General features: G+C 46.4%; 1 pseudogene; it reads right to left on the bottom strand.

The window, feature by feature from the left end:
* LOC148505870 (extracellular calcium-sensing receptor-like) overlaps positions 1–14,226 on the bottom strand; it is a 43,225-nt pseudogene that overhangs the window by 19,548 nt on the left and 9,451 nt on the right.

Genomic DNA, 14,226 nt, shown 5'->3' with positions numbered 1-14,226 from the left:
TCCTGTTAGCTCTTCCTGTGTATTGATCTGGTTTGTCCTAGGACCCTCATTTCATCCTACATATTCGGTAGTGCTCCTACTTCTCAGCCAGCTCTGTAATTTACTCCATTTGCCAGGTCTTAGCTTGCTCCCTGCTGTCATTTCCTTGTGAAACAAGCCTACCATGCTAGGGACCAGGGCAGGGGCATCACAAACTGTGCACCAGTTGCCAAGAGGACGAAACTTCCATGCGGGAGTCCTTGACAAATACCTCAAAGAGTTAGATTCCATGTTTTTGATTCAGGTAACTTCAATCCACTTATCTCATTGTATTTGTGACATTATTATTATTATTATTATTATTATTATTATTATTATTATTATTATTATTATTATTATCTAACAGGGCTAAACGTTCACACCAGTTGTCAGATAGCTCACAATTGACCTATCTCAAAATGCTAGTAACTAAAGATGAGCAGGTTCATTTCCCAGAGAACCGATAACAACCAAATTTAGGGGTCTCGAGTCAAACCAACTTTGAGTTCCGAATCACTTTGGGGTACCAATTAGATTCGACTCCCAGTTCGGATCTTCCCGTGGTTCGGAACACGGACTTTAAAACCAAACTCGGGTTTTCGATTGCATGTAAACAGGTCAAGATTACATAAAAATGACATAATTTTAGCTGTATTTGTTAAAAAAAAAAATACAGATACAAAACCTAAACCAAAACCAAATCACGAAGATGAATCTGGATCCAAAACCAAAACATGGGGTTGGCAAGCATCTCTTCCAGTAACAAAGTAAAAAGTTGTTTCCTAATTTCTTTATTGCTAGAAAATAAGTCACAAGGATAATAATTGTATAAATATTACTTTACATACACACGTCCTTACACATCTTTACTGCAATTGCACCAAAAAGATGCTCTAGGCATCTTTTTTGGATAATTTTTTGCTGAAAATGTCTAAGCCAGAAAGCGACTAGGATGCACCAGCAGACTGTGCTTCTTAATTTCATATGTGACACTTATATATCTGTGTATGACTGAATCTCTGAATCTGTATATGAAGTGCTACAATGTAGCAGCTGGAGCTTTTGTCATTTCAAGTTCTGTTATGCTTCATATGTCCCGACTGTCTCTAGAGACCTCATATACAGATCCTGCACTTACATGTATGGGTGCTGAAAGACTGCCAACACCGCATCTCATTGCTTCACCGGCGGCCATCCTTCTCCTCGGCTCCCTCCTGCAGTGGTGTCTGACTTCTCTGGTCCCCGCAGGCATCTGCTTGCTGTCAGTGCAGGCTGCTTCTGGGTCCCATGTGTGGAGTCTCCTGCCGGCTCCGGAGTATGGGTGCTGCCATATTCACCCAGATCAGATGACTGCTGCACCACCAATGGAAGAACTTTTCCTGATTCCCTGGCCAATCAGTCCTCAGCAGGAGGTATAAAAGGCTTCCTGTAATGCTAGCAAACTGCCAGTGCAATGTCCATCTATGCTTGCTGTCAGAGGTGAAGGTGGAGTCCTGTGCGCCTCAGTGCCCTAACTCTTTCAAATTCATCTCAGACCCTGCATTCCAGACAACTAAGCTCTTGTTCCATTCCTGAGCCCAGCTCCACCAGTACCTGTCCAGTGTCCAGCCTCAGTACCACTGTCCCTACAGCGTCTAGCCTCAGTAACACTGTCACTATGTAGCAGGGCTGAGTGTACCAGTGCGGTCACTCACCCTGCTACTAGGCATCCTCACCCTCCATGCCTGGATCGTGGGGGTGCCTTGGGGCAGCGGGAGCCCTGGGCATCAGAGTGGGGTGGGATCCGGAGAGATCCCAGCCCCGTTCGAGCGTGTGGCGGGGCCCATCCGCAAGCTGGCCGGCTAGCCAGGATTGGTCGTGATCCCACCCCCCATCCGGCGCCATGGGCGTGGAGGTAGCGGCGGATAGCCGCCGCTACTCCATGGGCATGATGGCAAGTCTGAATTTTGGTGGATTCAGACTCAGCCAATCAGCACGTGACCCTTTGAATGTGGCGCCGACTGTGAACCAATCAGGGCTCACAGATCGGCAGCCAGCAGGGGATGGCAACGGCGAGCCAATTGTAGCTCGCCGCGTCATCACCCCGCCCCCTGGCGTCAGCTTGAATTAGCTGGCGCGAGGAGGGGACGGAGAGTGCGACGGCCGGGACGGAGCGGTGAAGAGCTCCCGAAGATAGGAGAACAAAGACAATGGAAGTCCCGCAGGGCTGCGGCCATCGAAAAAGGAGTGAAGACGGAGAAGGCACCGGAGGCCCTGGGGCAGCAGTGTGCGACGCAAAAGAGCTAGCCCCGGCCACTGCTTCCCAGGTGAAGACTGCATGAAGCCCGGAGGTGGCGGACGTTGCTCCACCTCCGGTGAAGACCACGCGGAGGCTGGGTCAGGCTCGGCTCCGCCAGAGGCCCCGGGACTGGTAAGTCCCTCACACCTCCCTAGACCTCCAGGGTTCGGCGCTAGGCCATGGGTCATTGTAATTCGGCACTAGGCCGTGTCTCATTGTAGTTCGGCGCTAGGCCGTAGGTCATTGTAATTCGGCGCTAGGCCGTGTCTCATGGCAATTCGGCGCTAGGCCGTGTCTGATGGTAATTCGGCGCTAGGCCGTCTCTCATGGTAAGTCGGCGCTAGGCCGTGGGGTATGTTAATTCGGCACCAGGTTGTGGTCACTGTGAGTTGGTGTTAGGCCATAGGAGTTGTTGCTGTCGGCGTTAGGCCGTGATCTTTGTAGTTTGGCGCTAGGCCTTGGACAAGGGACAGTCAGGCTAGGCCACAGGTACGCAAGGGCAGAAGGCCCTAGAAGCATCGTGAAAATTGGTCAGGCGGTCAGGCCCCCATCAAAAGGTAGACCGGGCTGGGACCAGGACGTTCTCCCCCTCAGTCAGGCCCCCATTAAAGGTAGGCTGTTGGTAAGTCACTGTATCACCCACAGTCAGGCCCCCATTAAAGGTAGGCAGTGGTAAGGCCTCTGTTATTGTATCGGGTCCTGTGCGAGGCTCTTGCTGTTGTGTTCATCTACACGTGCTGAGATCAGGACTCGTCCAGCAAAGGGACAAGATTATTTTCGGTGAGCGTAATTGTTTTGTGTGCTGTTTGTGTTGTGTGTCACCCAACTTCCCTTTTCCCTGTCGGGCGTTTTTGTTCGGGGTACACCCTTGTGCTTGGTACATAGGTGTAGCCAGTCTGAGGCCTAAAGTGCCAATGATGACCATCCACTGACCCCAGTGGAGGTCACCCTGCCTCAGCACCTGGTTCTTTTCCAGGGCCAGAAGGGGAAACCCAGTTCGTGACTGTCCGCGTCTGACCTGTGTTCCAGGACCGTCGACGGGAGCACCCTCGGCGGCCTGAAGGTGAGAGTATGGGAGTCAGGGGTTAAGTGTCCGAGTCCACCGGCACCGCAGCCGAGGTTTCACACACAGTTCAGGGGGTGTCCCCCCCTCCCACCTCTCACAACTACAGCATCCAGCCTCAGTACCACTGTCACTACAGCATCCAGCCTCAGAACCACAGTCACTACAGCGTCCAGCCTCAGAACTGCTGTCACTACAGCGTCCAGCCTCAGTACCACTGTCACTACAGCGTCCAGCCTCAGTACCACTGTCACTACAGCATCCAGCCTCAGTACCACTGCCACTACAGCATCCAGCCTCAGGACCACAGTCACTACAGCGTCCAGCCTCAGTACTGCTGTCACTTCAGCGTTCAGCCTCAGTACCACTGTGAATACAGCATCCACCCTCAGTACCACTGTCACTACTGCATCCAGCTTCAGTACCGCTGTCACTACAGCATCCACCCTCAGTACCACTGTCACTACTGCATCCAGCCTCAGTACAGCTGTCACTACAGCGTACAGCCTCAGTACCGCTGTGACACGTGTCCAGCCTCAGTACCACTGTCACAACAGCATCCAGCCTCAGTACCACTGTCACTACAGCGTCCAGCCTCAGTATCACTGTCACTACAGCGTCCAGCCTCAGTACCACTGTCACTACAGCGTCCAGCCTCAGTACTACTGTCACTACAGCATCCAGCCTCAGTACCACTGTCACTACAACATCCAGCCTCAGTACCACAGTCACTACTGCATCCAGCCTCAGTACCACTGTCACTACAGCATCCAGCCTCAGTACCACTGTCACTACTGCATCCAGCCTCAGTACAACTGTCACTACAGCATCCAGCCTCAGTACCGCTGTCACTACAGCGTCCAGCCTCAGTACCACTGTCACTACAGCATCCAGCCTCAGTACTACTGTCACTACAGCGTCCAGCTTTAGTACCGCTATCACTACAGCATGCAGCCTCAGTACCACTGTCACTACAGCATCCAGCCTCAGTACCACTATCACTACAGCATCCAGCCTCAGTACCACTGTGACAAGTGTCCAGCCTCAGTACCGCTGTCACTACAGCGTCCAGCCTTAGTACCACTGTCACTACAGTGTCCAGCCTCAGTACCACTGTCATTACAGCGTCCAGCCTCAGTACAGCTGTCACTACAGCGTCCAGCCTCAGTACCGCTGTCACTACAGCATCCAGCCTCAGTACCGCTGTCAATACTGCATCCAGCCTCAGTACCACTGTCACTACAGCATCCAGCCTCAGTACCGCTGTCACTACTGCATCCAGCCTCAGTACCACTGTCACTACAGCATCAAGCCTCAGTACAACTGTCACTACAGCATCCAGCCACAGTACCACTGTCACTACAGCGTCCAGCCTCAGTACCACTGTCACTACAGCATCCAGCCTCAGTACCGCTGACACTTCAGCATCCAGCCTCAGTACCGCTGTCACTACAGCGTTCAGCCTCAGTTCCGCTGTCACTACAGCGTCCAGCCTCAGTACCGCTGTCACTAAAGCATCCAGCCTCAGTACTGGGCCTCAGTACCGCTGTCACTAAAGCATCCGGCCTCAGTACCGCTGTCACTAAAGCATCCAGCCTCAGTACCGCTGTCACTACAGCGTCCGGCCACAGTACCACTGTCACTACAGCATCTGGCCTCAGTACCACTGTCACTACAGCATCCGGCCACAGTACCACTGTCACTACAGCATCCGGCCACAGTACCACTGTCACTACAGCATCCGGCCTCAGTACCACTGTCACTACAGCATCCGGCCACAGTACCGCTGTCACTAAAGCATCCGGCCTCTGTACCACTGTCACTACAGCATCCGGTCTCAGTATCGCTGTCACTTCAGCATCCAGCCTCAGTACCGCTGTCACTACAGCATCCAGCCTCAGTACCAGTGTCACTACAGCATCCAGCCTCAGTACCGTTGTCACTACAGCATCCAGCCTCAGTCCTGCTGTCACTACAGCATCCAGCCTCAGTACCGCTGTCACTACAGCATCCAGCCTCAGTACCACTGTCACTACAGCATCCAGCCTCAGTACCGCTGTCACTACAGCATCCAGCCTCAGTACCACTGTCACTACAGCGTCCAGCCTCAGTACCACTGTCACTACAGCATCCGGCCTCAGTACCGCTGTCACTACAGCGTCCAGCCTCAGTACCGCTGTCACTACAGCATCCAGCCTCAGTACCGCTGTCACTACAGTGTCCAGCCTCAGTACCACTGTCACTACAGCATCCAGCCTCAGTACCACTGTCACTACAGCATCCAGCCTCAGTACCGCTGTCACTACAGCATCCAGCCTCAGTACTGCTGTCACTACAGCATCCAGCCTCAGTACCGCTATCACTAAAGCATCCAGCCTCAGTACCACTGTCACTAAAGCATCCAGCCTCAGTACCACTGTCACTACAGCATCCAGCCTCAGTACCGCTGTCACTACAGCATCCAGCCTCAGTACCACTGTCACTACAGCATCCAGCCTCAGAACCGCTGTCACTAAAGCGTCCAGCCTCAGTACCGCTGTCACTACAGCATCCAGCCTCAGTCCTGCTGTCAGTACAGCATCCAGCCTCAGTACTGCTGTCACTTCAGCATCCAGCCTCAGTACCGCTGTCACTACAGCATCCAGCCTCAGTACCACTGTCACTACAGCATCCAGCCTCAGTACCACTGTCACTACAGCATCCAGCACCACCGGTACCAGTCTGGCATCCAACAATGGAACAGGAACAGCCAGTCAAGCACAGCCACTACTAGTCTGATGTCTAGCTCCAGCACTGCTATTGCCAAAGCATCCAGTTATACTGGATCCAGTTCAGAGACAGGCTCAGATCCTCATCAACTACTGCGACCATCCCTGGTCTTTCACTGTTACCTCTGAACTCAGTATTATTATTCCTAGACCAGAGATCCTAGTCCTTTTCTTTATCAGGTTACCTTTCACTGCTCTGGTCATGCGCAATAATCTCATTAAACCACCCAGCTTTTTCCATGTAGCTCCACTCCCACTCCTGAACTTGACTCTAGACCGGCAACACAACCTAACCCAGTCCCAGTTGTGACATCATGTACAGACCAGTGATGTGCGGTGGGGTGAGGCAAGTGAGGCCTTTCCTGTCATACATAGGTAGACTCCAGAGTTTAGACTATAACAATTATAAGAAAGATGTAAAGAAAATATTATACATATCTTTGTATTATCTTAATCATTTTTACAGTCAAAACTCTGGACTAAAAAGTGAATGGTGGGGGAGGCACTGCCTCCCCTGTCTGCCTTTTCCGCTCATCCCTGATCAAAATTCACCACATTTCCAGCCCTATATACTGCTGCATCTTTGTATAATGCCCACATGCACCCTCAGGTTCATATATGTATCTGTAAATTTGTCTCTGATACTAGCCAGTGCCTCCCCAGCCATTTACCTCATCAAACGTCACTGGTACACACAGATATACAGTACAAGTGTAGCATATTAAAATAATCAGCACAGTCTGCTGATGTGTTCTATCTCATTGCATTTTGATGTATTTTTGGTAAAAAATAAGATGCCCAATGTTAGCAGAGCTGCATGGGACCTGGCAGCTCAGTCAGTCCAGGCAGGTCATGCTGCAAGTTGATTTGAGGCTAGATGTATAAGGACACATCTGGATAATGAAAAGATGCTACATTTTATACAAAATCACCTTACATAAATAATACATATGGACATATGGTATTTATATAAAATAGAATTATAATTGACTTCTAAATCATAAACAGTATATTACCTGCCATGGTTTGAAATTCCAACTGTCTGCACAGGTCCCATCAGAAAATGGTCCTTCACCCACCTTGCAGTTTTTCAGATCATCCAAAGCTTTAGCCACAACCATCACAGATGAATAAGTTAAATAAGAATATTTTAAGCTGGTGATGTAGTTGGAGCTGTTCCTGACCTCATCTAACCTCTCTTCCCCTGTGCATTCCTTTACTGGGGCCTCCAAGGATCCAGTAAGGTTTTTCCCATAAAGAAATTTGCAGCTGAAAACTTTCTCCCAATATAAGTTCTCCCAGGTCTCCCCCATAGACTGAGAAGGACGTATCTTACTGAGGAACTGACTTATTCCTGGGACCTCATTATTTTCAATAGCTAAACCAAGAGTACCAGAAAAAATATGAAAATAATTTCTCACTGAAAATAATGCAGTCCTGACCCAACCGGTATTTCCAATAAAAATCCTCCCTGTGATGTTCTGTTTCAGCATTTCATTTGCAACAGGAACAAATTCAAAATCAACAGAGAATACAACAACTACCTTAGCCATTGACTCCTTAATAACCTTCACTATATGTGGAGCATTGCGATTTGGTTGTCCCAGACGAATGTATTCGGTAAAAGCTACACATGCTCCAGCCTTAATTATCTCTTGTTTTATTGGCTGAATACCCAGAAGACCATAATCATTGTCTGTAGCCACGAGACCGATCCAGGTCCAACCAAAGCTCAAAACAAGCTGAGCCAGTCCCACAGACTGGAATTTATCACTTGAAACAGTCCTGAAGAAAAATGGAAACATTTTCTGGTTACTCAGTAGAGAAGTACTTGAATATGGACTGACCTGAAAGTAAAGAAGTCATAATATGACATATACAGTATACTTATAATGAAGTTAATGGTTGAGTTTGTACATGGAATTTTGTTTGCAGAAATGTACTGTTTGGGATTGTGTATAAACTATGGAGACGAAAAAAAAATCAGAATTTTTGTTTGTCTGTCTGTTCATTCCGGCAAAGCCAAATTTCAGAGCAAATTAAATAAGAAATCTGTAATAGTTTACTTTTTAAATTTTCAACTTTTCCATGCAATTTTTGTTTGGCTGAGGCATTATTGGTAATTCATGCATGTACAGGCTGTTTTAAACTAGCATTTTTTTGTGTTAGGTACTGTAGCTATTTTTTCAATGTAGGGCCTCTTAGTGTTAAGATTTTTGAGAAAGTTATCTTTGTATAAAATTTGGTAAAATATGCCCCATTTTAAAGATAGAGGTTTTCATAATGTTGCACATGTAATGACCTCTGGCGGGTGAAAATGCTTCACTTGAAAGGAGCATTATTGCTGATATCTCCCCACTTGGATTTACTCTGTGTGTTGGAGGGGAATCAGCCAAATTTGTGCCACACATCATGACTGATGGTTATTTAGGAGCTGTGAGGTCACTAGCTCTGGCACTGCTCTTGTTAGAGAACCTAATCAGATCAATATGGTGTCAGACCAGTGAAGGTGGAAGCCAGGACCCATCGCCGTCTGCAGGGCAATCCCAGTGCTGGGAACCGTGATCTCAGCACCTGGGATCGGGAGTCACAGCAGAACAGCCGCTGAGCAAGGAAGTTCGGCCAATGGCAGCAGCAGGAGCAGCAGATAAGACACTCATCTTGAAAAAGGTGGTGCACCGAAACGTGCTTAAGAGTGTCTGTTTTCTCTATTTTATCGCTGCGGGATCCGTACCATCTATATATGTTTAACCTGTACCTCCATATAACCCGGGGTTTGATTTTGTTGATGACAGAAAGTTGGGCATTATTCCATCTAAGGGCCATATTCAATTAGTGGTGAAAACTGCAGTTTTTTTTGCCATAGGCGTAAACAGCAGTTTTTTACCAAAAAGAAAGCAATATTTTTGCAAAAAAACAGGCGAAAACGCAATTGGCGAAAAAAACTGGAGAAAAGTTTTCTCCATTCCAAACCAGGTGAAAAAAAAAGCAAAATCTCTATTTTTGGCTAAAAATGTGGGGATTTCTTTCAGAATCCTTTGGAAACCCCCCTAATGATAAATGACCCCCCAAAAAATTCATAAGATGCGCACTTTGGCGAAAAACGACCGCGCAAATTTTGGGTAAAAAAAAAACGTTGAAAATGGTTTTAATGTATTGGGTCTGATTTTTCGGGGGATGATGTGAACTATTTTAAACATTGCATGCGGTCGCAGCAGGCGGTTTTTTATGCTTTTTAAAATAGCATTTGTACGACACCAAAATATACTTTCACCCTTATTAACGTACTTCCAATTTACGTGGAACAGTAATTTCCTGGAAAAAATTGCTTCCTATCATTTTCAACATTTTTATTTTTTTTTCACCCAAAATTGTGGGGTTGTTTTTTGACAAAATGCGCAACTTATGAATTTTTGGGGGGTAATTAATCATTAGGGGGGGGTGTCCAAACGGTTCTGAAAGAAATCCACACATTTTTAGCCAAAAATAGGGATTTTGCATTTTTTTTCACCTGGTCTGGGATGGAGAAAACTTATCTCCAGTTTTTTTTTGTCAATTGCGTTTTTGCCTATTTATTGGTGAAAATATTGCCGTTTTTGGCCGAAAAACTTCTGTTTCCACCTGTGGCGAAAAAAATGTCCGTTTTCGCTGCTAATAACGGCCCTATGTTGGTATGGGTTTTTTAAATTGTTATTTTTAAAAAAACTAGTTTGTTTTTGACTATATAAAACTGGGTGACCGCCTTGTTTTTAATTGTTTTATCATATTTATACCTCCTGGCGAGACCTTATTCTATGTGAGGATTCTGCACCAGGGACTACTAAAGATACCCTTATATGCAAGTACTACATGATTTGAAGTAAGCATACGTATAAGAATCCCACCTTTTATCATCTTCCCTCACATTTGGGTGAAACCTACTAAAGGAGTGGCATCTGAAGTTGGGAAACCTCCATCTAACTGATTATTAGGGATGTGCGCCGACCCCCGTGTTTTGGTTTTGGATCTGTATCTCCTTCAAGGTTTTGGATCTGGATTTGGTTTAGCAAACCACCTTCAAGTGTTTTGGATTTGGATCTGGATTTTTTAAATAGAAAATAGCTAAAATGCTTAAAAAAAAGCTAAAATCATATAATTTATGAAATCCAAAACCCGAAATTCAGAAATAAATTCCGAAATCTGAACCACAAAAAGATCTGAACCACGACCCGGATTTACCCGGATCTCTTCAGGAGATTAGAACTGTGACTCGGATTTACCCGGATTCCCGAAATTTGGATTTGGACTTCTGGAGAACCGAACCACACATCTCTACTAATTATACATATTCTTGTGGTGGTGTGTCTCCATGAAGTGACTTTATTGCACAATTGTACTTTTTTGTTGTTTTTTCCATATACTGTGGATCATCCATATCGAAGCAACTTGAATACTGTACCATACAAATTATTGGAACAATTCATAAGCGCAAGTGAGGTTCTTTTCTTTTGTATGTATATTTATGAGTTGGTGACTAATTTCCAACCTTTGTGGCTTTGAAGTGCAGCGTCATTGAGTTGTACACTTTCTTTCATGGTGTCAGTGGTGGCTGAAAGGGCTTCTTGGAGTCGGGAAATCAAAGTTGCTGCCTGGTGTAAAGTAACTCTGTACCTGTGAGCTTACCCAGACTTTACTGTGATCCGTCTGTCCCAACCCCCCCACCGCCATCACTCAGCACCCCGTCCATTAACACTACTAACAAAACTGTCTGTTCTGATCCTTGTTAATTTGCCATCTGCTGGTCTATTTAGACCATGAGCTTTGTGGTCTAAATGGACCACAAGCTGATAACTGATAAAAAAAAATAGTTACAAAAAAAATCTATCAGGTCAGCCCAGGGCTCGCAATGCTCAGAAAGGGGAGATGCCCCCTAAAAAATGTCCCCCAAAGCAAGCATCAGCCCAGAGCTCTTCCCTGGTGGTGGGTGCAGTGAAAATTGTATAAATAAAGGGTTATTTTGATTTTCACAGTGTCACTACAAGTCTAAGGCAGCCCGCCATGCAGCATTTGTAGAATTACATGTGCCAGGAGGCTGCTGACACTGGTAACCCCATTGAGGAAAAAATATTAAAAAACACCAAATATATTAGTATTTTATCACACATCCACTCGCTTACCCACACTTACATTAACCCCCACTCACACTACATACTTAGCTACTCCCTGGTGCAGGTCAGCCCTTTTTTCCAGTTGGCATTCTGTCATCAGAAAATGAAAAAGTGATTGACCCTATCCAGAAAGAGCACTATAATGTATATATAGCGCTAGCTCAGTGCCAGGGAACCCACAAGTTTCCCTGCACTTCAGCTGATCTTAGCCAATCAGTGGCCGGTTGCTATCACAATGGCCACTGGTTGGCTAAGATCAGCCAGACACTTAGCCAATCATGGCTAAGGTATAAGAACCCCACGTGTGTCCTCTAGAAAGAAAAAATCCCCACCCGCTCAGCCAGGGGAAGATCCAGGGGGGCATCATTGTTATTGCTCCCCCATACACAATAGGATGAGAGAGACTGCTCCTGGTCAGTGGCAGCAGCCTCCCTGGAGCCCCCACAGTCCAGCAAAAAGCAGCATGTGCTGGGCTGGGGAAAGAGGTTGCTGCAACTGCCAAGTAAGACTGGGGGGCAACGGACCCAGTTCCCCCCTGGGCCCCTCCAACAAGCTAGGTTCATGTTAATTAGTACCTTCTCCACCTCCTCTTGACACAACCATACCTCCCAACATGACCCTCTCCAGGAGGGACACAATGCTCTGGTCCTGGACTTCCCTGGTAAGAGGCGGGGCTGCAGCACAGTTCAAAATTCAAATAGGGGAGTCACACCAACTGTCATTTTACACATTACCAAACATCACTGGCTGGGACTCACTGGCAGTTGGTGTGACTCCCCTATTTGAATTTTGGACTGTGCTGCAGCCCCACCCCTGGAGCCGCCACCAATAATAAATTACCGGGGAAGTCCCGGACCAGAGCATTGTGTCCCTCCTAGAGAGGGTCATGTTGGGAGGTATGCATAACTGATAGTATATAAATCATTAGTGTGTCTGCTGTAACAGTGTTAGGTCTCATCCATCTTTTTTTTTTTCTCACTGATATTTGCCACGAATCCATAGGCAATCCTAATGCACATATACATTGTCATATATATATATATATATATATATATATATATCCCATCTAAACATTAAAGATCTGTCAGTTTTATAGAACATTTAGTCAGCGTCTTATTGCACTGCAGCCATGTACAAATTTGCGCAATGCTTTCTGGAGGCCCCTGGTCTCTTTCCTTTTTTTCTCAGATTAGCATGTTTTCTGCACTGCTGTAGCACACAAATTCACTAGTGGTGTACACCTGCCTTGTGCTTTTATTGCATTAGCAGTGTAACATAGATGCAAATTTTTGAAAATATTTAGCAAAAAAGCATAGGCAGCAGCAGGAGTATACAGGAGCATAGGCAGCAGCAGGTGTATACAAGAGCGTATGCTGCAGCAGGAGTATACAGGAGCATAGGCAGCAGCAGGAGTATACAGGAGCATAGGCAGCAGCAGGAGTATACAGGAGCATAGGCAGCAGCAGGAGTATACAGGAGCATAGGCTGCAGCAGGTGTATACAGGAGCATAGGCAGCAGCAGGAGTATACAGGAGCATAGGTAGCAGCAGGTGTATACAGGAGCATAGGCAGCAGCAGGTGTATACAGGAGCATAGGCTGCAGCAGGAGTATACAAGAGTGTAGGCTGCAGCAGGAGTATACAGGAGCATAGGCAGCAGCAGGTGTATACAGGAGCATAGGCAGCAACAGGTGTATACAGGAGCATAGGCAGCAGCAGGTGTATACAGGAGAATAGGTAGCAATAGGTGTGCAAAAAAGGTCCGGAACTAGGCTGCCTGCTGGGTTTTCCCTCTAAATATTGAAGTTTCAGTTTTTGGTGGAGTCACACTTTAAGAATGTTGTTAACATGGAGAAACCTTGTATTTGTAAGCCCAAATGCAGAGAATGAATACCATACTATGTACTTCCTCCTGTCCGTAATGTCATTGTCTACCAATCAAAATTGCATCCATCAAGAAGCCCAGAATTGTCATAAAACACATAATATTATTTAGTTTTACTGAATACCTATCCCACACTAAGGGGTACATTTAATAAGCTTCGTGTTGGTCCCGATTTTTCCCGTTTTTCAATTTGGATAGGATCGATCAAAACAACTGTTTTTTTTCACTAAAAAAATCAGGAATTTACCAAGCTCCCGGTTTTTACAGGATCGTTTTGTTTGAATGCGTATTTGATCAATCCTGTCCGTGTTGAAGCCCCGAGTTCTCTGCCCGACTTTCTCTCCCAAACAGGCAGCCTGTACATACTGTACCAGTGAAATATGCGCAGGCTGCTTGTTTTTTTTTTTGAGTTAATTTTGAAAAAAAAATTGATGTGGGGTCCCCCCCAAAAAGGCTAACAAGCCCCGGACTGGTCAGCCAGTCCTGGTTCCTAAAATTACAGGGAACAAAACGAGTAGGGTTCCACCATAATTTGAGAACCAGCACCTGGCTGCAGGGCCGGTGCTGGTTTTAAATATAGGGGGTAAAATGAATAGGGGCCCCACTATATTTTAAACCAGCACCGGACTCAAACCGACCGGGGTGTAATGCCACAGCCAGGAGACCCCAGGAGACTGGACTGGTCAGCCAGGACAGGCTGACCAGTACAGTGCTAGTTAGCCTTTTGGGGAGGGGACCCCACATCAGTTTTTTCAGGAAAATGAACACTAAAAACACAGGAAACAATAGAAAACATACACAAATCACACTGATTTGTGTATGTTTGATGGCAAATCGCAGATCAGGAGGTGGTGCATTTAATACTTCTATTGACTCCCTGATTTGGCTGTAAAATGGCCGAATATAGCAAAACGAATAATGGTAAATTCCCGATTTAGGCACAAATTAATGAAAAGTACTTCCAATTTGAGCTGATGGTGAATTAATTTCTAATGGGAAAAATGGGCGAATTTGCGGCATTAACTCACCCGATTTCAACCCCAAAAGATGAACAATCACCCAACTTTA

The sequence above is a fragment of the Taudactylus pleione genome, unplaced genomic scaffold, assembly GCF_031769625.1.
Source record: "Taudactylus pleione unplaced genomic scaffold, aTauple2 ptg000435l, whole genome shotgun sequence".
In the NCBI taxonomy this organism is placed as follows: domain Eukaryota; kingdom Metazoa; phylum Chordata; class Amphibia; order Anura; family Myobatrachidae; genus Taudactylus; species Taudactylus pleione.
This window is presented reverse-complemented; position numbering and strand designations above follow the sequence as displayed.